Genomic DNA, 26,962 nt, shown 5'->3' with positions numbered 1-26,962 from the left:
GATTCAGATGTTCCTCACAGATAAGGAATGAAACGCTGGGTTGGCCACTCCCAGATTCCTTAGCTGGGAATTTTGAGCACACATTCTTCTTAGACCACAGGGCCACTCTCAGGGTATGCTTCAGTTAAGTTATTGCTGTCGGGTGTGTCTGCTTCATGCCTATGGAGAATTCTACTACTCTGCAAATGCTCCAGGCACTTTTTTTTATCTCCATCAATTAATCCTTATTTCCTCTTTTGCTCATTTTAGAATCCTCTTTTTAAGCACTAAACAAGTGGTCCTTACACATGGGTGCACATTATAATCACCTGGGGAAGTTTTAAAACATAGTAATCCCCAGACCCCACCCAAAACCAATTAAATCAGAATCATTTGGGTATGGGAGCAGCACCCAGTCATCAGCACTTTTTACATCTTCCCAGGTGAATCACGTGTGTGACAGAGTTGAAAAGCACTGTTTTAATGCCTTAAATTAATAACCTGATTATGGCCTTCATTTCACTATTAACCCTTTGGGGGAGGCCTCAAGGGGAAGACACCAAGTCCCTGGACAAGGGGAAGACACCAAGTCCCTAGACTCAAGCCTCACATGATTGAGCGAGAGGAACTCTGTTGTCAGACCCTACAATGTACTCTTCAGTGGAGGAGGATCACACATTCCAAACATACTCCATCAGGTGACGGCCCTTGCTTTTCTTCCCACTACCATACCAAACTGCCAGAAAATGTCATTTCTAGAGGGGAAAGAAGGAATAGAGTCAATTACTTGACTTTAGAAACAGAGAGTCATCCTATTCCAGTTCATTATTGTTACATAAGAAGCATCTCTGTAATTTAAAAGCTGAAAATATCAATTACTTATTTTCATGACAAATATGGAGACAACAGTGCCCTATGCAGCGTTATCCAGTTGGCTCACCTGGCACTGAATGACTTCACGTAAATAGCTCACTCACCTGGCTGGCAAGTTGGTGCTGTGAGTTCCTCTCCATATGGGCCTCTCCAAGGGGCACGCTTACACCTCCTTACAATACAGTGCCTGGGCTCCAAAAGAGAGAATTCCAAGGGAGAGACTCTCAAGAGAATCAGACTGAAGATGTATTTTTTATGACCTAGAAATCACATACTGTCACTTTTGCTGTCGGTCGCAAGTCTGACCATATACAAGTGGAGGGAACAGAGATAACATCTCTCAATGGGAGGAGTTTCCAAAACACGTAAGCAGAGCAAATGGATGGGAAATAGTATTGTGGCCATTTATCAAAATGCATTCTGTCACATATTAAAAGTTATGCTTTAAATGAAAGGTAAAATTCTACTGTGATTTACAACATTAGCTCTAGGATAAAACTTATAGGTTCTTCTTACTGGATGCAGAAACTTGGTTGAGTTTCTTACCCTTTGCTCTCAACCCTGCCCATGGCTTAATTTTCAGTTGTAAAATGGATATTCTTATTAGCTAATAAGAATAGTACCCAGCTCACATACAATGTGATCATAGAGCTTTCTTTCCCTGCATTCACTATATACCTATTATCCTGACACCCATACACATTAGCATTTGCCCAGTGTGTGTGTGTTTATATATATGTATGTATATATAGATGTACGTACGTATATAGATGTATATATGTATGTATATATGCATGTGTGTGTGTATATATGTGTATATTTGTATATGTATGTGTATATATGTATATATATACACATGCATATATATGCACACACATATATATGTATGTATATAAAATACATTTTAATTAAAATATAAAAACTTAGGGCAAATGCTAATGTGTATGAGTGTCAGGATAATAGGTATATAATGAATGCAGGGAAAGAAATATCTATGATAACTTTGTATGTGAGCTGGGTACTATTCTTATTAGCTAATAAGAATATCCATTTTACAAATGAAAATTAAGCCATGGGCAGAGTTGAGAGCAAAGGGTAAGAAACTCAACCAAGTTTCTGCATCCAGGATGTGCTAAGTAGACATTGATTTCATACTTTCAACTTCTTCTATGGTCTTTTCTAGTATTATATGTGAGATTCACATATGTAATGGATAGAGTATATACTGTAATATGTGTTTAAATCTATGAAATGACCACTGATATCCCATCTATTTTGCTAATCTTTTCCTATAACCAATACATTCCTTTCAAATACAGAATATAGAATAGAATAATGGCCTCCCAAAGATGTGCATGTCCTAATTCCCAGAACTGGGGAATAGGTCACATTATATAGCAAAGAGGAATTAGGGTTGCAGATATAATTAAGGTTGCTAATCAGCTGAACTTAAAATACAGCCCTTAAAATACAGGCCTCTCCATGGGGCAGCCTTGCATTTCCTCACAATACAGTGGCTGTATCATCCGCTAGGGTAATTTGGGCAGGCCAAGTGTAAAAAAAATTACTGGGAGGGCTTAGTGTAATCAGTCATAATGACTGAACTAACCACTATTGGCTTTGAAAATTGAAAGAGCCATTAGCCAAAGAATATGGGCAGCCTCTAGAAGCTGGAAAACACAAGGAAATGAATTCTTAAGAGCCTGTGTTGGGCATCTCACCTCCAGAACTCTAAGATAATAGATTTTTGTTTTTTAAGCCACTAAGTTTGTGGTAATTTGTTACAATAGCAATTAAAAACTAGTACAGTCATTTATGCTTTTTAAAGCAGCTTTATTGAGATATAATTAATATGTAAAAAACTGCATATATTTAATGTGTACTGTTTGAAGAGTTTGGACTGCTCACCTAAATAACAAACAGAGATAGATTCTTCAAGATAATGAGCTTACTCAGAAGTGCACAGGGGATTTGCAAATCCGGGATATGTGGGTTATGGGAACCATAGACATATCCAAAGAAATTGAGGGAAGGAAAAACTTCAGCAAAAGTTTCTGTTATGGGCTTATGTGTACGAGAGTCTTCCAGAGAGGCTTTGTACTAATTCTTATCATAGGCATATGTGTGTGAGGGCCCTCCCTTCTTAAACTCCTGCCTTCACTTATTTTTTTGTTAGGATTTGATACAAGTGACACCATTTCCATCCTGAAAACTTACACAGGTCATATACACATACCTGTATCATCACCACAATCAAGATAGTAGACATATTCAACCCAACACCCTCCAATGCTTCCTTGCCTCTCTTTGTTTTTGTTTTCTGCATGTGTGTGTCGGGGGGGTGGAGTGGGGTAAGAATTTTATTTATTTATTTATTTATTTATTTATTTATTTATTTTTGAGACAGAGTCTCACTCTGTCACCCAGGCTGGAGTGCAGTGGCGTGATCTCGGCTCACTGCAAGCTCCACCTCCCAGGTTCACACCATTCTCCCATCTCAGCCTCCTGAGTAGCTGGGACTACAGGCACCCACCACCACACCCAGCTAATTTTTTGTATTTTAGTAGAGACGGGTTTCACCATGTTAGCCAGGATGTTCTTGATCTCCTGACCTGATGATCCGCCTGGCTCAGCCTCCCAGAGTGCTGGGATTACAGGTGTGAGCCACTGTGTCCAGCTTGTGTGTGGTAAGAATTTGAAATGTGAGCTCTACCATCCTGATAAAGTTTGAAGTGCACAATACTGTATTGTAAACTATAGGCATGATGTTCTACAGCAGATCTTTAGAACTTATTCTAGAACTTGTGTAACTATAACTTCATACTCTTCAAATGAGCAACAACTTCTCATTTTCCCCACCTACCTGCCCCTGGCAACCACTATGGTATTCTCTGTTTCTATAAGTTTTATTATTATAGATACCTCATACTAAGTGGACTTGTACAGGATTTGTCCTTCTGTGACTAGCTTATTTCACTCAGCATAATGTCCCGTAGGTTCATCTATATTGTTGCATATAGCAGGATTTCTTTCTTAAGGTTGAATAATATTTCACTGTATTTATGTATCACATTTTCTTTATCCATTGGGTTTTATCCAACGTTATTATCCATTTGGGTTTTCTTTTTGGCTATTGATTTGTAGAAGTTATTTCTATATTTTGGAAATTAATCCCATGTCAGATATATGATTTGCAAATGTTTTTCTCTCATTCCATAGGTTGTATTTGCATTTTGCTTTTTTTTTTCTGTGCAAGCTTTTTGGCTTGATATAATCTCATTTGCTTATTTTTACTTTTGTTGCCTATGTTTTGGTGCATTGTCAAGACCAATGTCAAGATAAGAAGATATATATCTTCCAATATATAAACATAGAATGCCTTTCCATTATTTGTGTCTCTCTTAATTGCTTGTGTTAATGTTTTATAGTATTTACTGTACAAGTCCAACTTCCTTGGTTATGTTTACTCCACAGTACTTAATTCTTTTTGATGCTATTCTAAATGGAATCGTTTTCTCACTTATTTTTCTAGATGCTATTCTAAATGGAATTGTTTTCTTAATATTTTTTCTAAATGGAATTGTTTTCTTAATATTTTCTAGTGGTTTATTATTAGTGTATAGAAACTTATTTTTGTGTGTTCATTTTGTGGCCTATGATTTTACTGAATTTATTAGTTCTAAAACTTTTTGGTGGAGTCTTTAAGGTTTCCTACAAATAGGATCATGTTATCTGCAAACAGAGATAATTTTACTTCTTCCTTTCTGATTTAGATGCCTTTTATTTCATTTTCTTTTCTAAATGCTCTGGTTAAAACTTCCAGTACTATGTTGACTAGAAGTGGCATGAGTGAATATCCTTGTCTTGCTTCTCATCTTACAAGAAAAGCTTTCAGCTTTTTACCAGTTATTATATATTAGCTTTAAGCTTAATATATATTGCCTTTATTATATTGAGATAAATTGCTTCTATACCTATTTTCTTGAGCATTTTTATCCAAAGAGTGTATTAAATTTTGTTAAATATTTTTTCTGGGTCTATTGAGATAATCAAGTGATTTTTATCCCTTATTCTGTTAATGTGGTATATCACATTTCTTAATTTGTGTATATTAAACCATCCTTGCATTACAGTGATAAATCCCCCATTATTGTGGTATGTGATCCTTGTGTGTGTTGTTGAATTTGGTTTGCTAGAATTTTCTTGAAAACGTTTGCACTTATGTTCATCAAGAGTGTTGGCCTGTAATTTTCTTTTCCTGCTGTGTCTGTCTGGCTTTGGTGTCAAGGTAATGCTGATCTCATAAAATCAGTTTGAAAGAGTTCCTTCCCTTCAACTTTTTAGAAGATATGTGTTAATTCTGCTTTAAATCTTTGGTTGAATTTATAAATGAAACCATCTGTTCCAGGGCTTTTCTTTGTTGGAAAATTATTGATTATCAACTCAATATCTTTACCCATTGTTGATCTGTTTGGATTTTCTATTTCTTTATGATTCAGTGTTGGTAGGTTGCATATTCCTAGGTACTTATCATTTTCATTGAGATTATCAAATTTGTTGCATATATAATTGTTTATACAAGTCTTATATGACCTTTTCCTTTCTGCAGCATCAATTATAATGTCTTCTCTTTCATTTCTGATTTTATTTAATTGAGTTGTCTCCTTTTTTATTAGCCTAGCTAAAGGTGTGTCAATTTTATCTTTTAAAAAAACCTCCTGGTTTTGTTGATTTTTTTCTATTTTTCTGGTCTTTTTTTATTTATTAGTGCTCTAATCTTTGTTATTTTCTTCCTTTTACTAATGTTAGATTTATTTTGTTTATTATTCTTCCTGTTTTTCTTTTTCCAGTTCCTTGAGGTGAAAAGTTAAATTGTTTATTTCATATTGTTATTTTTTCTTAAAGAAGTTATTTATCACTATAAACCACCTTAAAACTACTTTTGCTGCGTCCCATAAGTTTTAGTACAATTTGTTTTTAGTTTTATTTGTCTCAAGATATTTTCTGATTTCACTTTTTATCCCTTTTTGACCTATTTCATAAGTATGTTGACCCATTTAATAAGCATGTTGTGTAAATTCCATATATTTGTAAATTTTCTAATTTTCCTTCTGTTATTGATTTCTAGTTTGACATTATGGTTAGAAAAGATGCTTAGTTTATTTTAATCTTCTTAAATTTGTTAAGAGTTATTTTGTGGTCTATCATGTGATCTGTCCTGGAAAAATTCCTGAGTGCACCTGAGAAGAATATATAGTGTGCTGCTGATGGAATGTTTTGTATATGTCTGTAAGATCCGTTTGGCCTATAGTGTTATTCAAGTCTCCCACTTCCTAATTGATTTTCTCTTGGGATGTTCTATTTGTTATTAAAGTGTTATATTGAAGTTTTCTACTATTCTTATATTGCTATCAATTTCTTTCTTCAGTTCTGTCAGTATTTACTTTATCTATAGGTACTCTAATGTTGGGTACATATATTTTTACAAATGTTATATTTTCCTGGTGAATTGATCTTATTATATTATGTCTTTTTTGTCTCTATGATGGTTTTTGACTCAATGTTTCTTTAGTCTGATATAAGTATAGCTATCCTGCTTTCTTTTGGTTACCATTTTCATGGAATATCTTTTTCTAACTCCTCATTTTCAGCCTTTGTGTGTCCTTACATATAAAGAGAGTCTCTTATAAATAGCCTATAGTTGGGTCCTGTTTATTATTCATTCAGCCATTCTATGTTTTTGATTGAGAAGTTTAATCCATTTAAAGTGGTTGATATAAAAAGGCTTACTGTTGCCATTTTATTCATTTTTTTCTCTATATATTGTAATTATTTTCCTATCTTATCTTCCTTTGTGTTTTATTGATTTATTGTAATGCTGTTGACTTTTTTCTTCCTCTGATGTGTGTATTTGTATGTATATTTTTGATTACTCAAAAGCTTACATAAAACATCTTATTATTATAATAGTGTATTTTAAGCTGATTAGTAATTATAATTTCTTCTTATTTTTAAATTTAGTGACCATATACTGTTAATTGGAATTAGTGTGGTACATACATAATTCATAATTGTATCTGAATAAGCTATGATATTTTATCACTCAAAATGGAAGCTGCAGCTGCCAAAAGGTATAAATATTTTGCATAGTACAGTTAGAATGACCAAACTACTATGATATTTCCTCTGTGCTCAAAAACTTCAATTCTTTTTTTCTTCCTAATCTCAAACTCCTCTGTCACCTGGACCAACATTCTGCCTCTCAATTCCCTGGTTTTTAACCTTCCGACTTAGGATGCATCACAATCACTTGCCATGTTTGTAAAAACTGTCCATTCCTGGGCCCTACCCCTGAACTGCTGAATTATGCTTCTAATTCAGTAAGTCTGAGCTGGAACACAGGAATTTGCATTTTGGTAGGCTCTCTGGATGATCCTGATACAGTTTTATTATTCAAGGACAAGGCATCACAGTTTGAGGAATACAACTTTAGTTTCCCATCTTCTCCCCATTTCACGTGGCTACTACAGTGATTCTTTCAAAATCCAAGTGACATTTCACTGCTGTTGGATTGAGTCCAAAGTTTTTAGTGGTGCATAGAAGAATCTTCAATGAAGGGGCCAATGACTGGCTCCCTCCCCTCTACCCTGCACCCCTGTATTCAGGATGCATCTGCCAAGGATGTGTGGCATGGTGGCGTGAGCTGCTTTGATCTCTGCTGTGCATGCATACAGCCTGCAGAATCCACCATAGGGCAGAGCTTAGCAAGCCTTTAAAGCTCTCTTACATCCGAAAAATATCTGCTAACTCTCTGCCTGTTCTTCTGAATACTGCTTGCCCCACATGGGTTCACAATCTCATGCAAACAGAGCTGCTGGTCCTCCCTGTTCACTTACCACCAAGTTGCCCATTTAACTGGTAATGCTCCAAATTAAATCAACCTCTTTGCCAGTAAGTGGACTCTTAGGGCCCTGAACCAGGAAGGGTGCCGTCACAAGGCACTGAATCTGTCAGTGCCTCATCCTTGATCTTCTCAGCCTCCAGAAATAAATTTCTGTTGTTTATAACCCTCCTAGCCTATTACAGCAGCCAGAAAGGATGAAGACACCCTTTCTGCAGGAATGGTTAAGCTGGAGGGTTTTATATGAATGCCCTGCCTGCCCTGGTTGAGCTACTACACTGACAGAGTTGGGAGGCTAGAAATAGCCCCTGGGAATAGAGTCACCGGTTCATTCCATTCTTAACCAAGATCCAGTAGTTCTCATGAATAAGCCCTTCTTAGCAAGTTGCATGCTTTTGATCAGATTCTAGAGTGCTGCGAAATGGTTGTGTTTGACCATTTTGTCCACTGTTAGAGTTGCTTTTGGGGGAAAGGATTTGAATTTCCCTAGCAGAACCACTCCCATAGCAGATCTTAAAGTCCCATGAACTCTTCAGAACAGCTTTTATGGGTGTGCACGCATGCACACACACACGCGCACATTTGCACACGCATACACACACCCTGTATTCCCTTGGGCATGGCTATATAATACTATTAATCACCAGTGAAGCATGTGTTTGAAATTAATGTTTCCCCAGTAGTGGGGAGGACCACACAGAAATATTCACCCTCTTCTCATCCTTGTGACCACCACAATTCATTTGCATGGTGACTGTTCAAGACAAGAAGCATTGTCTATCCTTTCAGTACAAAATTCAAAGATCCCTCGCCCCTTCACCTCATTATAATTAGCAGCACATTCCAAATGCCTGAGCTAAAGAGTGCCTTCAGCTCACATGAGTTTAAGGGTACTAAAATTGTACCGGCTCAAAGTGTAATAGACCCTCTGCAATACTGCTAGAGCTTCCAGAGTGCTTTGAAATATTTTCCCTTCAAAAAAATTCACGAGCTCACACTGAAAACATTCTGAGAAAGTTTCAACAAAATAAGGATAAAGGATTGTTTAAATATAAAACACTCAAATCTTTTTCATGTATTGTCTAAGCTGATCTGATTAGCTCATGAGAATAACTCCAAGCTCTTGCCAGAACATAACAGGTTTTCTACATAGGTCTAGTTGGAAAGAGAAAGAAAAACTATATACAGCTGTTCCAAGGCTGGGAAATGCTGTGCAGATCTGACAGCAGCTGTTTGTATGCCAAATAGTTCCAGCAATTTCTAATTAAATCCAGCTCAGGAGAAATTTTATGATCTGTATCACATGATTTCTGTCTGTATCTGGGATGCTTTTTCTCCCCCTATTTAAAAGCCCCTCCAGTGAAGTCTGCCTATTTTCTTAATCTTAAAGGGCTAACTAATCTAGAGGCAAAAATATTGTTTTATTCGCTGACGTTAGCACATCCACAGGAGTCCATTGCCGAAGTTCTGCAGGCAGGGGATCTTCAACCTCTTAACTCTAAACACTGAGCAATTGTGGATGAGTGGGGTGAGAGTTGCTCCCTTCTAATAGCTCCTCCACGTTGTCTCTATTCAAAAAGTGAATGGCATGCACATTTGTGCTTTTCCAGCTTTGGTTCAAGACTCCTAACTAATAATACTAAATTAACCATAAGAATAGGCTGGTATAACATTTTGCCAAACACATTCATGTATATTAACTTATTTACAATTTAAAGCAATCACGTGAAGGAAACTGGCCAGATATTATTATCCCCGTTTTACAAATCAGAACACTGACTCTCTCAAACACTAAGTTATTCCTGATAAATATTAAGGTCACATAACAGTAGTTGTCAGGTAAGAACTTGGCAGCAGACTTTTCAGTCCCAAGGCCATTGCTGATTCCACATGGCCCACTCCCTCCCTCACCTCATCAGCTGGACAGACATATCCATCGATTCCTACATTCAAACGGTGTCATTTAAATGTAGGAACCAATGGAACCAGTGTCCTCAAGAGTGTCTATTTATTCCGCAGGAAAATTATCCATATATTTGAATAACTCTGACTCAAATTACATTTTTCTATCACTCAACAGAAATGTAATGTAGCTTAGTTCTATGCGGGGCTGATATGGATTGATATGGAGGCACGAGACAGATCTGAGAAAGCACTAGTAGTAAATACTAAGTAGCCATAAATACTTAAAATTAAGTATTCTTGCCTGAATTGCACAAGATTCTTGTTTCTCTGGGACAGAAGTCCCAGAACTCAGCCTATAATGTACATTTTTAAAAGCCCTGAGGCCAATGGACTAAAAGAATCTAAGCCACACTAAAATAAAAATCTGTCTGTGAATAAGATTTTCATTAAGGTAAACAAAATAACAACCCATCACCCTTTGACATGTTTATTCAGACTATTAATGCTTGTTTCCATGTGATACCACATTCCTAGACTATTGGTAAGTGTATGAGGGGCCTGTGGACACTTTTGCCCCATTATTAATGAGATCAACCAATATAAAAATATTTAATGGGACAAAATTTAATGAAAGTACTTGACTGCCAGCTTATTTGATTGTTTTCTGAGTTTATTACTCAGGATAATTAATGCTAGTTGTTGCAACAGATGAACCCACAAACCAGTGACATAATACCAAAAAAAAGTCCAGTTTTTATTCTCACAAAATGTAATGAAGTTTGGGCAGCTCTGGGTGGGTAATTCAGGGATTCAGACTGCTCCCATGGGATGTTTTAAAGCACCAAATATGGAAGTAGCAAACATCACTTACATGCACATGACAGTGGCCAGTTTCATTGCCCCAACTACACAGCAAGAGATTTAGGAGAATGTGGTCTTCCTGTATTCCCAGCAAAAGGAAGCAGTATGGGATACACAGAGCATTCTATGCAACAGGGCTTTCTCTGTAACCACATCATTCCAGAAGCACCAAATACTCCATTTTGGACAAATATCATAACCTAAGGAGAGGAACTTTGTAACCTTGTCAACAGGAAGGGTCACAAACCTTAGAAGGGCTTCTCTGTTAAAGAGTTACCCTCAAAGCCTTAGACTCCTGCTTATGAAGACTGGGAAGAGACAAGGCCAGGCGCGGTGGCTCATGCCTGTAATCTCAGTACTTTGGGAGGCGGGTGGATCACTTGAGGTCGGGAGTTTGAGACCAGCCTGATCAACATGGGGAAACCCCACCTCTACTAAAAATACAAAATTAGCCTGTTGTGGCGGCACATGCCTGTAATCCCATCTACTTGGGAGGCTGAGGCAGGAGAATCACTTGAACCTGGGAGGCAGAGGTTGTGGTGAACCAAGATGGCGCCATTGCACTCCTGCCTAGGCAACAATGAGGCTGGGTAGGCTTAGCTATCCAGACCTGTCATTTTATTTAATAATCCAATAAAGATTTTCTGCCAAAGATCTTTATATATGTATATACTTAATTATTGTTGAACTGACCAGGGGAAGCTTTTTCTGGATAGTTTGAATAAGCATCTTGGAATCTTAATTGTCCATGGAATTTGGGATTTTCACAAAGGACTACTCATGTTCAACAACGTCCAAAGGCATTGAATAAGCCAAATAACTCTCTCCCTTATAGCACTATTTATTCTTTTTGTGTAAAAGAGTGACAGTGGATGTACTCCTATTCTTATGTCACAAGCAGTTGTTCATTTGTAACAGTTTTTCTCAGAACTGATGAAGAAAAGATATCAATGTGATACTGCCTGATCATACTTATCCCTTGGTCCATGTAGATGCTGTTTCTTATCTATGTAGTCGTCATAGACATTAGAATCATGATCTTCCTGAATTCAATTTTTTTCAAGGCTTAGGAAACCAAGCTGTCTAGGTCAGTTCCAGAGCCTATGCAGTCAAAATGTTTTGTTTTCTAAATTTCTTCTTGTAGAGAGGACACATCCATATCCTGCCCTCTGTTATCCCCATTTCCATGACAAAAAAGTGAGACCTAAAATAATTTTACCAACCTTCCAGAATACATCGAAGAGTGAAGTATGAATAAAATATGGAATGCTAAATTCCAGTCATACATATTAATCTGTTTTGCAGCTTAGCTGCTCAACTTTTACAATGTGGATGTCTCAGGCTCTTTAGAAATATAGTATGCCTTTGGATTTTAAAACAAATTAAATAAGAACTGTCAGTTCTCAACAGCTCTTATCATATGTTTACTATACATATTTCTTTCCCCAAGGGTGGAACAATGTATGTAAACCTAATAGAAACTGGATTTCAGTTTCTTATAAAGCACAGTCCATATCATGTTGACATAGACAACATCAAATTTTCTCTCATCTCGAAAACATTTCAGATTCTATGGCATATAAGCATGTCAAGAGACAATTTTCTGCCAATACCAGAGAGCTGAATGTTTCATGTTCAAAGTAGAATTTATTGTATCTGAAGACAATGCAGTGTAGCCTTGGGAATTTTGAATGTATTACAGACAAAATGAAAATGGTCAATAACGTGGATAACTGTATCTATTTCTCCACTTTCCAAGGTGCATAGTGTCCTTTTTGGCTTAGAAAATTATACATTAGAAACCAAAGAACACTGTTAGGTCATTTAACTACTTTGCACACATTTCGTATACTTTAAAGTTCACTGTATATTATTTAAAAATAAAGAAAAACCTTACAAGTATCAGAAAGAAAGTGACGTCCAAATTTCTTTTAGTTTTATTTCTTTTTCATGATACATTCAATTTGATTTAGAATATATTAAGAATTAGCACAACTATATAAGTATAGGGCAGGGCAACATTTTGTAAGCCTTTTGTATGGAACACTTAATACCACTAGAAATAGATCCCATGGTCAAAAATATTGAGTGTGCTTGGATAAATAAAACTGAAAAGATTTATTTTATTGAAGGATTTTTCAGACCTCTTAATAAACTAATATATATCAAGGCTCAAATGTCTAGTCCCAAAATGCCGTATTTCCTAAACTTACTTGGCCACCATAAACTTTTTTTTGGCAGACTTCTTTAACATCTTGACTCACACTAGTGTTCTACAGAAGAGAGACTGAAAAAGTTGCAATGGGGACTAAAAACTTCTCTTGAATTTCCTAGAAAATACATCTTTACTGTATCCGCACAATGCTGAAGGACTTTAGCAGCTAAGTGGAAAAAATCAGAACAAATTAGTTCAATGTGGAAGAGCTGTGTAGACATACCAAAAATTTATTGAGTTACTACAATGAAGTACCAATGCTATATATTTAAAATAAAAACCTAATAAAGAAAATAATCTAATTGAGGCAAAATTCAAACTTTAAAAAGTAAAGTAACAAAATAGTTATATGCAAACTAAAATACGTATCTCACACATAACTCCCATTTCTTCCTTTTAAAAATTATTAGGGAGCCCTCTGCATAGTCTAGACTTTGAGCTAGTCACCAAGGACACAGCAGTGAGTGCACACCTGCAGTTTCCTCTTGCACAAAGCTTTTGAAGGTCCCTGGTAGTGCCATCCAGCCATTATTTATATCTTTGCTCCTGGCAATACATGCCATCAGTCTTACTTTAGGTTTACCACAATTATACTTACCTACAGGAAGAGAAATGAACACTTCTCTTATTCCACATTCTACAATAAGAGAAAACAACATTTTTTACTAAAGAAATATACATATAATTCAGCATGTAATGATTTAGTATTTTCTTCTGAAACCTTTTAAAAATACACATGTGGTACTCTCTAAGCAATTATTGCAGTTAGAGCCAAAAATGACATTTTTTATCTTAAGTTTCTGTTGAGTTTACAAAACAACTTTTTGCAAGTTTCCTTTAGACATTTACCATCCAAGAAACCACGAAGCTACTATGCTTAGGAAATGTCACAATATCCCCCCACACCATAAAGGAACTGCATTACTATACTATCTCCAGTCAGAGTCATACATTTTCCAAACAAAACATGAAGTTTGTTTTTTTTTTCAATATGTAAACTTCCATTTTTTCCATGCTTGCCAGGTTAGAGATGGAGCCAAGGAGACTATAATATTAGTGGAATGCAACTTACTCTTGTAATATAGGAAAATGCCATCCTTTCCAATAGGTTTAAGGTCAGGATAAGGTGGGAAAGGGGATGAAATTGGATTGAAAACTCCTCTGGAGCAGAAGAGAAGTGAAGAATCCCGGTGGTAATGGAGGAAGATGCTTGGATGTGTTTGGAGTGGTCAGGGGAGGAGCACATGCAAGAATGGCTGAGCATACACGTGTCAGTGCAAGGTGGGGATTAAAATATGAAAGCTGTTATTGGCTTTCTTATTATTTTTATTGATGTCTTCCTCCACAGCAACCATTAAACCCACCTTTACAGCAACAATGAGTGAGATAGTTCATAGTCTCCTGATCTCTGACAGTGTGACCCGTCTGTGTATTTGCCTTACTAGTTCAGAGACCTATGCTTTCTTGACCAAGGTGACAGGATGTCTGCTTCCTGCTTCATGGTCTCTATCTTCTCCAACACTGCATTCTCTCTTCTCTTGGTAGAAGTTACAAGCTAGTGGTCCATGGGCCAAGTCTAGCATGCAGGTGGGTTTTGTTGGGCTTGGCTTTTTGTTCCCTTTAAATGAGAACCCAAATAAAACCAGGATATTTCACATAAAATCCAAGCTTTTGGCTTCTTTTGAAAAACTGGAATGTCTCACAACTTTGGCCTCAATATTCTTACAAGGTACAACCAGCTGGGACTGAGGAGCCTCAGTGCTCTAATTCTATCCAAGCCCTACCACTCACATAATGTCTGCAGATGCACTCAGGCAGGCCAGCTCCATTCATAGAAGCCATCTGCTTGACCCCATTAGGCAATAACCACCCATCTCCAGGAAAACTGAAACTCAACACACAGAGATGACCTTATCAAGATAATTTCTCCATCCCTGCTAACTTAGGTCCTCTTCAAAGCTCACCCAGCAGTAAATGCTCCAGTCCTCATGTCTTCAACAGTCTCCTGAACTTCAACCCAAGTATTTTTTCTTTCCTGTTTCTTCACCATTTTCCTTTTTCACGGATTCTCTCTTATCCACATAGAAAACAGTTTTTACCATCTTAGAGGAAAAACAATGCTCTTTCTTTGACACTTCATCTCCCTCAGGCTATCTACCTTCTCTTTCAGCACCAATATTCCTGAAAGAATAATTTTGTCTTGCTCTTTGCAATTCTTTACCCTCCATCCAGCTTCAAACCACTGGCCCCAGAAGACATTAGAAACTACTTTCATTAAAGGCAAAAAACGGCCTTCTATCCCTCAACCCAACAGACAATTTTTATTCCTCACTATATCAGCCTTGCTGCAATATCTGGCACAGATGACTACTGACTTCTATTTTGAAATTATTTTATTTCCTAGCTTCCAAGACAGGACTGTCTCCCTGTTTTTATTCTCATCTTTAAACTCCAATTTTATTGGAGATTGAAAATATCTTTAAATATTTTAATATAAAATACTACATGTTTTCTAGACTTAAACATCATTTCTCTAATTCTTTCTACACGCCTTTGAGTCAGACCTAATAACAATATGCTCATTTTTTAAAAGATAAAATATCCTTAAAGAGGTTGAATAAGTTTTACAAGGTAATCATTCAGAAGAGGCAGAGTTGGGACTCACATCTTAGTCTTTCCTGAAAAAACACCCCAGCTGTTAAATACCACTCTGTCCTGCCTCCCCTTTCTCAAGCTTGTTGGTGACTTCTAGGTAGACCTCAGTACTTTTCTCTTCTCATCTTACATGTTTCCCTGTGCAATATCAACAATGCCCATTGGTTCATCAATTGCCTCCATGTTGATGTTCTTAACCCAATGAACTTCCATTCTAGGTGTTCCTTTTAAGAACCAAATTAATGTACTACCCCTTATGTTCTTTATTTACCTTTATCTTAACATTTACATGGTTTCATTTAGCTTGCAGGAGTATACGACTATTGTCCAGTGGAACAATAAAATCCTTGAGGAAACTCTATTCTATCATCTTACATCATCTCTGCCCAGCCTAGTGCCTGACCCATAGATATTTAATGAATATTGAATGAGTGAATTACAGGATATCTAATGGCTGTCTGTACATCGCTACTTAGATCCTCCAAAGCCCCATCTCCTACCTTGTCTATATCTCAAACTCAGGTTGCTTCAAACTTTACTCTCAATCATTTAAGCCACTCTGACTCTGTCCTCTAAATTCCTTATCTCAGAGAATAATAATATCCAGTCAAAAATCTGAGTCTCAATCAGTTTCTTCACTCCCTTCCATATCAAATTGATCAAAACATTCAGTTAATTTATTTCCCAAATAGTCCACAACCCACCTGCCCACTCCCACGTATTCATGGTATCATCCATCATTCCATGTAGGACAATTGCAACAGCCTACTCACAGGCTTCCAGCCCCTTTCAATCCATTCTAGACAATGTTATTGGGGCGCTTTGTTTATCTCTCTTTCTCGCTTTCTCTCTCTCTCTTTGTTCTTTACCTTGCTCAAAGTTCTTGAAACTTCCCTATAGCCTACACAACAGAATGTACCTCCTTAATCAGGCATATACTAAGGCTCTTTATGAGCATCGTTTTTCCTCTAAGATGATAAAAACTGTTTTCGGTGTGACCTTTGCTTTCTTTTCCAGCCTTCTATCCATCACACCTCTCCTAATACATCACGTTCAGTAGTTCTTGGCTCCTCCCCTTCTTCATGAATTCTCTCCCACATCTTATCTCCCTAGAAGATCTTATATGTTCTTAAGAGTCTCCGTGCAAGGATTATATTCTCTAAGCAGCCCTTCCTATCCCCTCTACAGAGATTTAGATAATCATTATAACTACTGCTTCACTTGTGTATTATTTATATTTTAGTGATGATTATATTATAAAATACATAATTACTTGTCTATTTCTCCATGAGATTTGTAGAATGCTGAATGCTAATTTTCCACAATTACAGGAAAGATTGATGAGTAAGTTCTTCAGCAGTGGTTTGTGAGATTGTGGTGCACCCATCACCCAAGCAGTATACACTGAACCCCATTTGTAGTCTTTTATCTCTCATCCCCCTCCTGCCCTTTCCCCTGAGCCTCCAAAGTCTATTGTATCATTCTTACACCTTTGCATCCTCAGAGCTTAGCTCCCACTTGTGAGCCAGAACATAGGATGTTTGGTTTTTCATTCCTGAATCACTTCACTTAGAATAATAGTCTCCAATCTTATCCCAGGTTGCTGCAAATACCATTAAATCATTCTGTTTTATGGCTGAGTAGCATTCCATTGCATATATAGACCAAAATTTTTTTATCCACTCATTGATTGATGGGCATTTGGGCTGGTTCCATATTTTCGCAATTGTGAATTGTGCGCTGTAAACATGCATGTGCAAGTATCTTTTTGTATAATGACTCCTGTTCCTCTGGGTAGCTATCCAGTAGTGGGATTGCTGAATCAAGTGAAAGTTCTACTTTTAATTCTTTAAGGAATCTTCACAATGTTTTCCATAGTGGTAGTACTAGTTTACATTCCCACCAGCAGCATAGAAGTGTTCCCTTTTTACCACATCCATACCAACATCTATTATTTTTTGATTTTTGACTATGACCATTCTTGCAGAAGAAAGGTGATATCACATTGTGTTTTTGATTTGCATTTCCCTGATCATTAGTGATGTTGAGCATTTTATCATATGTTTTTTGGCCACTTGTATATATTCTTTTGAGAATTGTCTGTTTATGTCCTTAGCCCACTTTTTGATGGGATTGTTTTATTCTTCCTGATTTGTTTGAGTTCTTTGCAGATTCTGAATATTAGTCCTTTGTCAGATGTATGGATTGTGAAGATTTTCTTCCACTGTGTGGGCTGCCTGTTTACTCTGCCAGCTGTTCCTTTTCCTGTGCAGAAGCTCTTTAATTAAATTATATGAACATAATATAGAACCCAGAAATAAACCCAAAATACTTACAGCAAACTGATCTTTGACAAAACAAACAAAAACATAAAGTGGGGAAAGGTCACCCTATTCAACAAACGGTTCTGGGATAATTGGCAAGCCACAGGTAGGAGAATGAAATTGGATCCTCATCTCTCACCTTATACAAAAATCAACTCAAGATGGATCAAAGACTTAAATCTAGGATCTGAAATCATAAAAATTCTAGAAGATAACATCAGAAAAACTCTTCTAGACATTAGCGTTGGCAAAGACTTCATGACCAAGAACCCAAAAGCAAATACAACAAAAACAAATATAAATAGGTGGGACTTAATGGTTATTTTTTTTCTCATTGACTCTTACAACAATCACATGGTGTGGGTACTAATGTTTCCTTTAATGTTTTGACAGATGATAAGATTGGTGAGCTTCAGAGAAGGAAGCACTTGAATCCAGGTCTTGTGATCATTAACCTCATATCATTTCCATTATGTTGCACCATATTTGAAGCATTAAGCAACATTAAGCAGTCAGACTCGTGGTATACCTAAAGCATTAAGCATTGAGAGCCGAGTGCACTAGAGAGGATTCATATCAGCAGGAAAATCAAACAATATAGAAGATAATTTGTTTAAAGCCACTCTCCTCTATGCAAAGAGCAGTCCACAGAATAAACCCAGTTGATTGACAACATGAATTCCACTGTATATAATTAAAAGCTATGTGATCATCATCAAGTCAAGGTGGCTTGAGAACATAGAAAGTAACCACATTCAACTCTGTATTGAATACCTCCCTTCTTCCTTTGTCCCTCTGTCTCTGTACTTTAAGATCATCTGTGTGTATATAGAACAAAGGTAATGGAAAGCATCTTGCTTTTGTATCAAGAGAACATGTGGCATGATCAAAATGCAGAGCGAAGGAAACACGATTCCATTCAAAACATACCTTTTCAGTTAATTCTTACTACGATTCCATTCAAAACACACCTTTTCAGTTAATTCTTACTTTCCATCACTGAATTTTGTCTTGTCTGTTTGTGTAATGATTAGATGTTTTCTCCTAGAACATTTCCTTGTATCTGAGTCTTTACGTTTTGTTTTGTTTTTTTAACAAAGGCAAGATGGGTAATGACTTTGTTGATTTAAGTACATGTTAGCTTTCTTTGTTAGAAATGCTGAAACCTAAAATAGTAAAATTTTCATGGCTATTTATAGATAGTAATAGCCATGTGACACAATTCTGGATAATTAGTCATTCATGGAAGTCAGTGGGAGAATTTCCAAGAAAGCTTTTTAAGAAAGGAATAGACTCAGTTGCTGTGGCCCACTTTGCCTCTTCAGCTTTTTCTCCTTGTCTCTTCTGCTTCCTGAAAGGGAAACGAAAGGCTCGGAGGCATGGCTGCCATCCTGCCACAGTGAGAACCAATGCTTCTTGCTCATTATGACAAAGTAGAAAAGTAGAAGGAGCCTGGGCCCCTTGTGACATATGTAAGCCGCTATATTAATCCTGAAGTCACCTATTTAAGACCTATTATCATATGAAATAATAAATCTAATCTCCCATTTGTTTATCCATGAAATCAGATTTTCTGTACTCTCAAATGAAGTCGTTCCTGATACAAATGCTCTTATGCAAAGAGCACTCTTTCTCTTTACAACTGAATAGGAGAGGATAAATTTCAGGACTTATCCAAGGTGTCTACTTGCTACTGCTTTGGAAAGTAAAGCAGTAGAACTAGATGAACTTGAAGAATTATTGAGACTACTTCTTCATTTTAGAATTTAGGAAATTAGTACTCAGAATGGTTTAGGAATTTTTTCAAGACCGCTCAACCATTGAAGCTTGAACAAGGGTACTAGTATCCTAAATTCCGCCTTGGTGTGCTTTTTTGTAACTCTGAAATTAAAGAGAACTTTTGACTCTGAGACCATCAAAGTCCTCATTAGAGCCTTGCTTATCATTAATATACTTTTGCAAACTCAAGGTTACAAAGTAGGTGTTGAGAAGGCTTACAAGAAAGATAATAATTGTCAGGGGTGGAAAATTGAGCACATAAGGAAAATTGCTAATTAACCCAATATTTTGAAAGCTTATGGAAGAATGAGGTGAGACTTAATTAAAAGTGGAAGATAAGCTCTATTAGAGCACAGGCCTTCTTTGCTTTGTTTTTGCCTCTATTGCTTGCACCTAGAACAACTCCATAAATGTAGAGGATATTCCATAAATGTTAATTAAATGAAACAATTACTAAAGGAACGGCAAATAACCATATAGAATATAGTTTTCCTACGACTAAGAAAAAAATCATCTTCCTAACACATAAAATATTTTAGGCTAGTTATACAGGAAGGCATTTACGACAGTGAGCGATTACACATATTGACCATGAGAAAACTGCGAAAGGGTCAGAGAGAAAGGGAGATTAATCACAAAGGAATTTAACAGGCAGTAGATTGCTCAACAGTAACAATGGAAGATTGACCGTGGTGAATTGGTATCTCTAAATTGCTGTGGGAAAATAGCCATTAACTTAACTATCATTCAAGAATGAAGACCAAAAAACAGATCTTTTCAAATGAGAAACAAAAACAAGAGAATATGCCATAACATACAATGCACTTTTTAAAAAGTGCATTATAAACAAATGAAATGATTCCAATAGGGAGGGTGGAGATCCACTAAAGAGGAGGAGCAAAGAAAATGGTCAACACATGGTTATATCTAAACAAATACTATTTCAAACAATAATAATACTTGTTCTTAGAACTCTATTGAAATAGTGCACTAGCTAGCAATAACATTTAAGAGGGACTGGTTAGTTTTAAGCTATTCTAAGGTCTTTACGTTATGTGAAAAGAGAATAAAGATAATGATTAACTTTAGGCTGTGTTAATCAATTACTAATGTTAACAATTTAAGGGTAGCCACTAACATGATAGAAATACAATGTGTAAACTCCAGGAAAATAAAGAGAAAATTTGAATTTAAAAATACTAATCAATTGAAATGGCAGGAGAAGGGAAAAACAAATTCCAGGTTTATATGTTATAACAGACAAGGAATTAAAACACAGGCAAGTTGGAGTCAAGGCATGGGGAACAGATATACCAGGTAAAACCAATCAAAATAAACCTAGTATGGCTATTTAGTAACAGGCAAATAGGCTTTATGCCCTAAAGCATTCTTAGTGATAAAAATTTACCATGAAGATATATATATATATTTTCTTTTTATCTGTGTGTACATGTATGTACATATCTGAGATGCTATTATGGTCACTTAATGGCATAAGCTCCCCATATGTACATCAAAAAATTGAGACTCACAGAGAAAAAATAAGATTCACAAACAAAAAATAACACCAACCCAGTGGAAAAAGAGAGGTTACAAACAAACAGTTCAAATAAAAGAGCAGCAATGAGGCACACAGTTATTTAGCATCTACCAAATTGATAATTCCATGTAAAAGCCCAATTTCATAATCAATTTAAAAATATAAATTTAGCCATAATGTTTCCCACCCTTCAGTCTTCATCATTACTAGTAAATTAAATATATGCCTTATTTTAAAATGCAATGTATATTTACTTTTACAATTTCTGTTTTTAATATGGAAACTACAGATTTTATATTCTCTTCCTGTTTAGCAATTTTGATTTTGTTATGGTACTTTCCTTTTGTTTTTAACTGTACCTTATGTACCTTGTCTTCTTGTTTTCTAATATTCTGACTTCTTGATACCTGGCATGAGTTATTTTCCTGATGCTAGGCAGTATTTTGTTAATGTTAGAGTCAGGTTACCTGCCTTAGACATAATGGGTATTTCCTGTAGATTGTGCTATTTTTAAAAAAAATTATAGTTAAAAAAAGAGAAAACATTTTGAATGTTTATTGACCTTAAATATTTGATAAAATATACACATTTCTGAGAAAATATAACTTATCAAAGCCGAATCAACAAAAACAAAACTCTTAGTATCTTTGTAACCTTTAAGTAAATCAAATCAATAGAAATATAGCTTTCAAAATACCACCAGGTCCAGAAGCAAGCAAGTTCTATCAAATATTCCAAAAGGAAATTATTTCAGTCAGTCTTATAAAAACTCTCCCAGAGAACAGAAAATTAGAGAATGCTTCTCAATTTATTTAATGATATCTGTATTACTTTGATTCCAAAACAAGATAGAAAAGTCTTATCTACAGAATTTTGTAGCTAAACTACAAAATTACAGACTAAAAGTCAAAATTATTAACAAAATACGGGAAGCTGTATCCAACCATGTAAATACAAATAAATCTCGTTACTTGATAGCCCAGATAATCCAGGGGGTAGACAGTGAGGGTTTTCAACGGTGCCTGGGCTATGTGGAGCGGAGAGGCCAAGTGAGTAGAGCTCAGACATTCCAAAGTCCCTTCCGTGTGTTTTTTCTCAGACCACCTTCATGACGGGTTTCCTCCCTCTCACTTTAAAGTTGAGAAAACCAAGACCCAGCCTTGGGAAATGATCTTCCCAAATTAGAGAACTAGTATGTAGTAGAGCTGGGATTCAAATTTCAGCCTTCTGATTCCATGTTTGGTTGCTTCCTTTACATAGCCACATACTAGTAAAGGTTGAATAGCCAGTTCCTCTAGGAAAAATGCCCTCACTTGTAGCATTCGCTGATTTCTGTGGTATAAATGCTCTCATGGCTGACTTCAGGTTACCATATGATGTCACTGAACACAGAGTTGAGTTGGCTCCAGGAGCCAGGGCACACTGGCTCCGGCACAGCACTGCCTGTCAGACTTAGTCTTGGTGCCTTTACAGTCTTTATTGATTCATTCTTGCTTGTTCACTGGAGATGGCTGACTTGCTTCTTTAGTAAGTAATTACCCACAGGCATCATTTATTTCATAGATACTTATCAATTATCTATACTATGTCAGTCATTTTTTTAGAACTAAGAGCAGTAAAAACAAAGACAAAAGCAAAATCTTGCCCTTGGGGGTGCATACCTTGTATTGTAGAGAGAAACAGAAACTAAAATAAAAAGTAAATTACATAATATATCAGAAGGAGATAATTGCTATGGAGAAAATCAAGTGAGAAAGTGGGATAAGAGTGACTGAATACTGTGCTTCGATTTTAACAAGCAGGGAAAGTCTTATTGGGAAGGTAATAAAGAACCCAGGCATGTGGGTATCTGATGAGGGGCCTTCTAGGCAGAAAGTGGAGCAGATGCAAAGACCTTGGGCATTATTGTACCCTGATGTATTCAGTGACAGCAAGGAAGACAAGCATGGCCAGTGAAGAGTGAGTGCTGCCAAGAATAAATAGGAGATGAAGTCACAGAGGCAATGGACACATGTGTCACCTTGGGCTCTGAGGCAATTGAAGGTCTTCAGATTTTATTTGGAATTTCCATGTAAATTCTTCTTTATCAATTTTTTGCTTATATACCACATGTCATTTCAATATACAGTTTATTCCTTCCTTCCTTTGGGGAAAAGTTTTCTGTAAACTTATTTCTGTTCCATTAGTACAGTTCCCTAATTAAAGGAAACCAATTATTCCTATGTTGTATCATTTCTGCCTTCCATCTTTTTCATCGACTCTGTGATTATTCCTTGTCTCCTTTTTTTCTGAATTCAGAGTAATTATCTCAAGGATTTTCTCTTTGCCATTATTACATTCCTTTCCCTTTATGGTTAACTTGGTAACTCTGTAATGTTTTGTCTGGTTCTCAATTTTATCTCTTTATTTCACTTTCCATGTTAACATTATTCTCCCTTTTTAAAAAAAATTCATAGGCCTGTTTTATTGAATGAATCTTATTCAATTTTTTTTTTGACACTAGTGGGAAATCTGCTTCTTTTTCTTGGTTTGTGTTTTCTTTCAAACTGAGTCCATTTTGTTATGCCTGCTGCATCTTTTTTTCCTTCCCTTCATCCTTCCTTCCTTTCTCCCCTTTTTCCCATTTAAAACATTTTGCTTTAATACATTTGCATATCTGTCATGACTTTTTTTTCACCTTGCTTATGCAAAATATGCAGAACTTATGAGCTCTAATATGGTATAAGTGAATTATCTTCCATTTCCTTCTCTTCTTATATGGGATTGATTTGTCTTTTCCTACTCAAGCTATAATTTGAGGTCTAGGAGCTGCTGTCTGTTTACTTTTTTGAAGTTTCAGTGTACAAATTGGTGAGTGTAAGGGCCTAGTTGGTTGACTCATCAAAAGGGACATGAACTCTGATTTCCTTTCCAAAATTCCATTAAAAATCCTGCACAGGGACTCATTCCACCCACCATGGATGTAGACTCCTTCCATTCTCCCAGTTCAGCAAGGGACCAGAAAACTGCAAACCCTCACTGTCCTCTCTGCCTTTGCTCTGGTCTTACAGTGACATGTAGGTGTTTCATACTTGAATATTTTTCTAATTTCCCAATATTTCCTACTCATTTCATTGACTCACATCTCTCCACATTAAAGAATAGTGATACATATTCATAAGATTTTATTAATTATCAGTCTTTCATTGGTATTGCTTCTGGCTGATGATCTCACTATTGCTTAAACCCACGTAGAAACATTTTGAGATTTTTCCTTGGCTTCACCTTTAGAAATATTTGTCATAAAATTCAGTATTTTTCCTGGTTTGATTGCTACTAGTAAATTTTTGGCTGCTTTTTTTTTTTGGTTAACTGTTTAAATTTTATTTTGTTAAATATTGGAAAAATGTGTGTGACCCTGAATTACTTGCTGCCTTTAACCAGATATTTATTACCTTTTACTGAAAGTATTTAGACAAGAAATTATAATATTATTCTATATAATAACTGCTGTATGTATCAACAGATAACCAGTGATTATTAGAGATGGTGGCTGCACAATTACTTTTATTACCAGTATAGAAGAATTTGAGAGATAAGTAATAAAGGCATTACCCCAAGTGCCTTGCATTCATAAGATAAATACATTCTGGGACTCTAATGTACAGTATGGTGACTATACTTAATAATGCTATAGTGTATATTTGACATTTGTAAGAGACTAGATCTTCTGTTCTCACTACAAAATAAAAAAGGTTATTATGTGACATGATTGATGTGTTCATTAACTTGATTGTGGTAAATATTTCATAATGTATATGCATATAAAATCATCATGTTGTACACCCTAAATATGTACATTTTTGTCAATTATACCTCAATAAAGCTGCTTTAAAAAAAAAAAAAAAAGGAATAGTATTTGCCCACAGGTCTTTCTTTTTTCTTCATGTTTGAGAAGAATCTGTTGTGCTCAGGACTGGGAATGTGGATGTACTGGGCCCTATAATTGACAAAAGGGATAGATAACTGCTCAGCAACAGCTCCCTTTTCTCCTCCCCCTCAATCACAGTGTTTCAAAACAGTCCAAAGGACATTTCTCATTACAATGACCCTCCTCATTTCCAAGTAGTGTAATAATACAGCAGATATTGCCTATCTATCTAAGCTAGCTGACGGCCTCTAAGGCTCATGGTCTAGTGTATTGGTCTGCTCAACTTCTCAACAATTTCTCTTAACAGCTTATGAGAAAGGACAAAGAAAATAAGAGTGTGTAACTAGGCTGCACCAGGGAAAATGAACTGTTTATTGAATTCAACTTATTAAATAAATTTTCTCAATATTACTACAAAACTTTGAGGGCTTTTCCATGGGGTGTGGAGTGAATCTCCATTTGTCAGCCTTCCTGGTTTTAATAAGTGGTCTCTAGGTGTCTGGTTCTGAGCACATTCATCTTGAATATGAGTCAATTAAACTTACATTGTTTGGTGATTGGTGAATATCTATTTAGTACTCTTGGCATTATTAGGCATCTTTCTGAAATGAGAGTTGCAAAATGGGCAATTTCCTAATCGGAAACATACTGCAATAACTCCAGTTCTCATATCATTTCAGGTCATATGCTAAATGACAGGGCTGAGACCTCTCCACAGCACATCTGATATTGGGATCGATGAAGATCAGATGTGCAAATCACAATGGGCTCCGGAAAACCCTAGACTGTGTCATTCAAGGTAGGAGGATTTGCTTCTCTGGTAAGCTGTGGAAAGATCCTCTGTGGATTAAGACCTTTCGTTTCTCTTAAAGGATGAATGGATATTATAAGTCCCAAGGATTCAATAAAACCTTTATAGCCTTAGTATAGCAGAGTGTCCGTCAGCCAATTCTGTGATTTTACTGTGTTTGTCTTTTGCAAAAATCCATGTGAAACCTCAAATGTTCCTTTTACAAGTTCTTTTGTTACACACACATGTTTTTGGTTAAATTAGTGGTGGTTCAATCTGGAAAAGATATCTGTAATTAGAGTCTTATTTTTGAAGTTTAAAAGGGGTGGGGGGAAGCACATATTCTATCAACTTTTCCTTACAGTAAAACTTACTCTATCTTCAAAAGCTGTGACCCAACACAGCAGTTTCTAGGATCCTCCAGAAGGAAAATTTTCACTTACTGCCATATTGTCAGAAAAACAGGAGGCTTCTAAAAGTTTTCAAGGGTTTTCTTTCTCTCCTCAAAACTCAAGTACGTGCTTGTTAAATAATAATTCATGCAATTTGTAAAGTGTGTTAGCTTTCAAAACCCACATGTTATTAAATCTGATCCTCAAACCAGTAGTTTCACTTATGTAGGACAGGTATTATTATCATCATCATTATCATTTTTTTAAATAAAGAGAGAGGAGTAGAAAACGCATGTGCCCTGCCTTTTGTTGAACTAAAAGAGATAAGGTGAAAACCTCCTAATGTAGAAAACTAATTCCTATTTCTTTTTCTTGTGGATCCAAGCATCAAAAGATATGATATGACAATGTCTCAACAGGCAGATGGCAGAAATATCACAACTTTAGCATTCCCTGAAATATTACTGGACTACAGAATCACGCACTCCACATAAAGAATCAGGCTACTTTACAGGCTGTGCCACATTCTTAGCAACTGAGAAGGAAGATGCTAGAAAAGGGGAACGCAGGGGTGAATTCTTTTTCTACTTTAAACAAGTCTTGCCACAGCTTTTTCTCCAATTCCCAACATAACCATTCTGCCACTACTTCCCTAATACCATAGCTTGCCTAAGATGGATGAAGCAGAAAATGGGTATCTTATGTCTTAAGCAAAGGAAAAGAGTATTATTCTCTCTGTTCTCTATGTCTCTATTTTCTATGTCTTTATCTGTAGCAGGCTCTTTCATGCCCTTTGCATTTAATTCTTCAGTTGCAAAATAATACATAATAAAAAACT

At 36.2% G+C, this 26,962-nt stretch overlaps 1 long non-coding RNA gene across 1 annotated transcript in view; it reads left to right on the top strand.

Annotated features, from left to right (window-relative positions):
• The first annotated feature begins 530 nt into the window (after positions 1–530).
• The window catches only part of LOC106998667 (uncharacterized), a 77,718-nt gene continuing 51,286 nt past the window's right edge, over positions 531–26,962 (top strand). The window contains exons 1-2 of the long non-coding RNA XR_003730245.2: positions 531–677; positions 25,623–25,741. This is a non-coding gene — a long non-coding RNA (uncharacterized LOC106998667). The remainder of the gene's footprint in view (positions 678–25,622; positions 25,742–26,962) is intronic.

Source organism: Macaca mulatta, chromosome 6, assembly GCF_049350105.2.
Source record: "Macaca mulatta isolate MMU2019108-1 chromosome 6, T2T-MMU8v2.0, whole genome shotgun sequence".
Taxonomy (NCBI): Eukaryota; Metazoa; Chordata; class Mammalia; order Primates; family Cercopithecidae; genus Macaca; species Macaca mulatta.
This window is presented reverse-complemented; position numbering and strand designations above follow the sequence as displayed.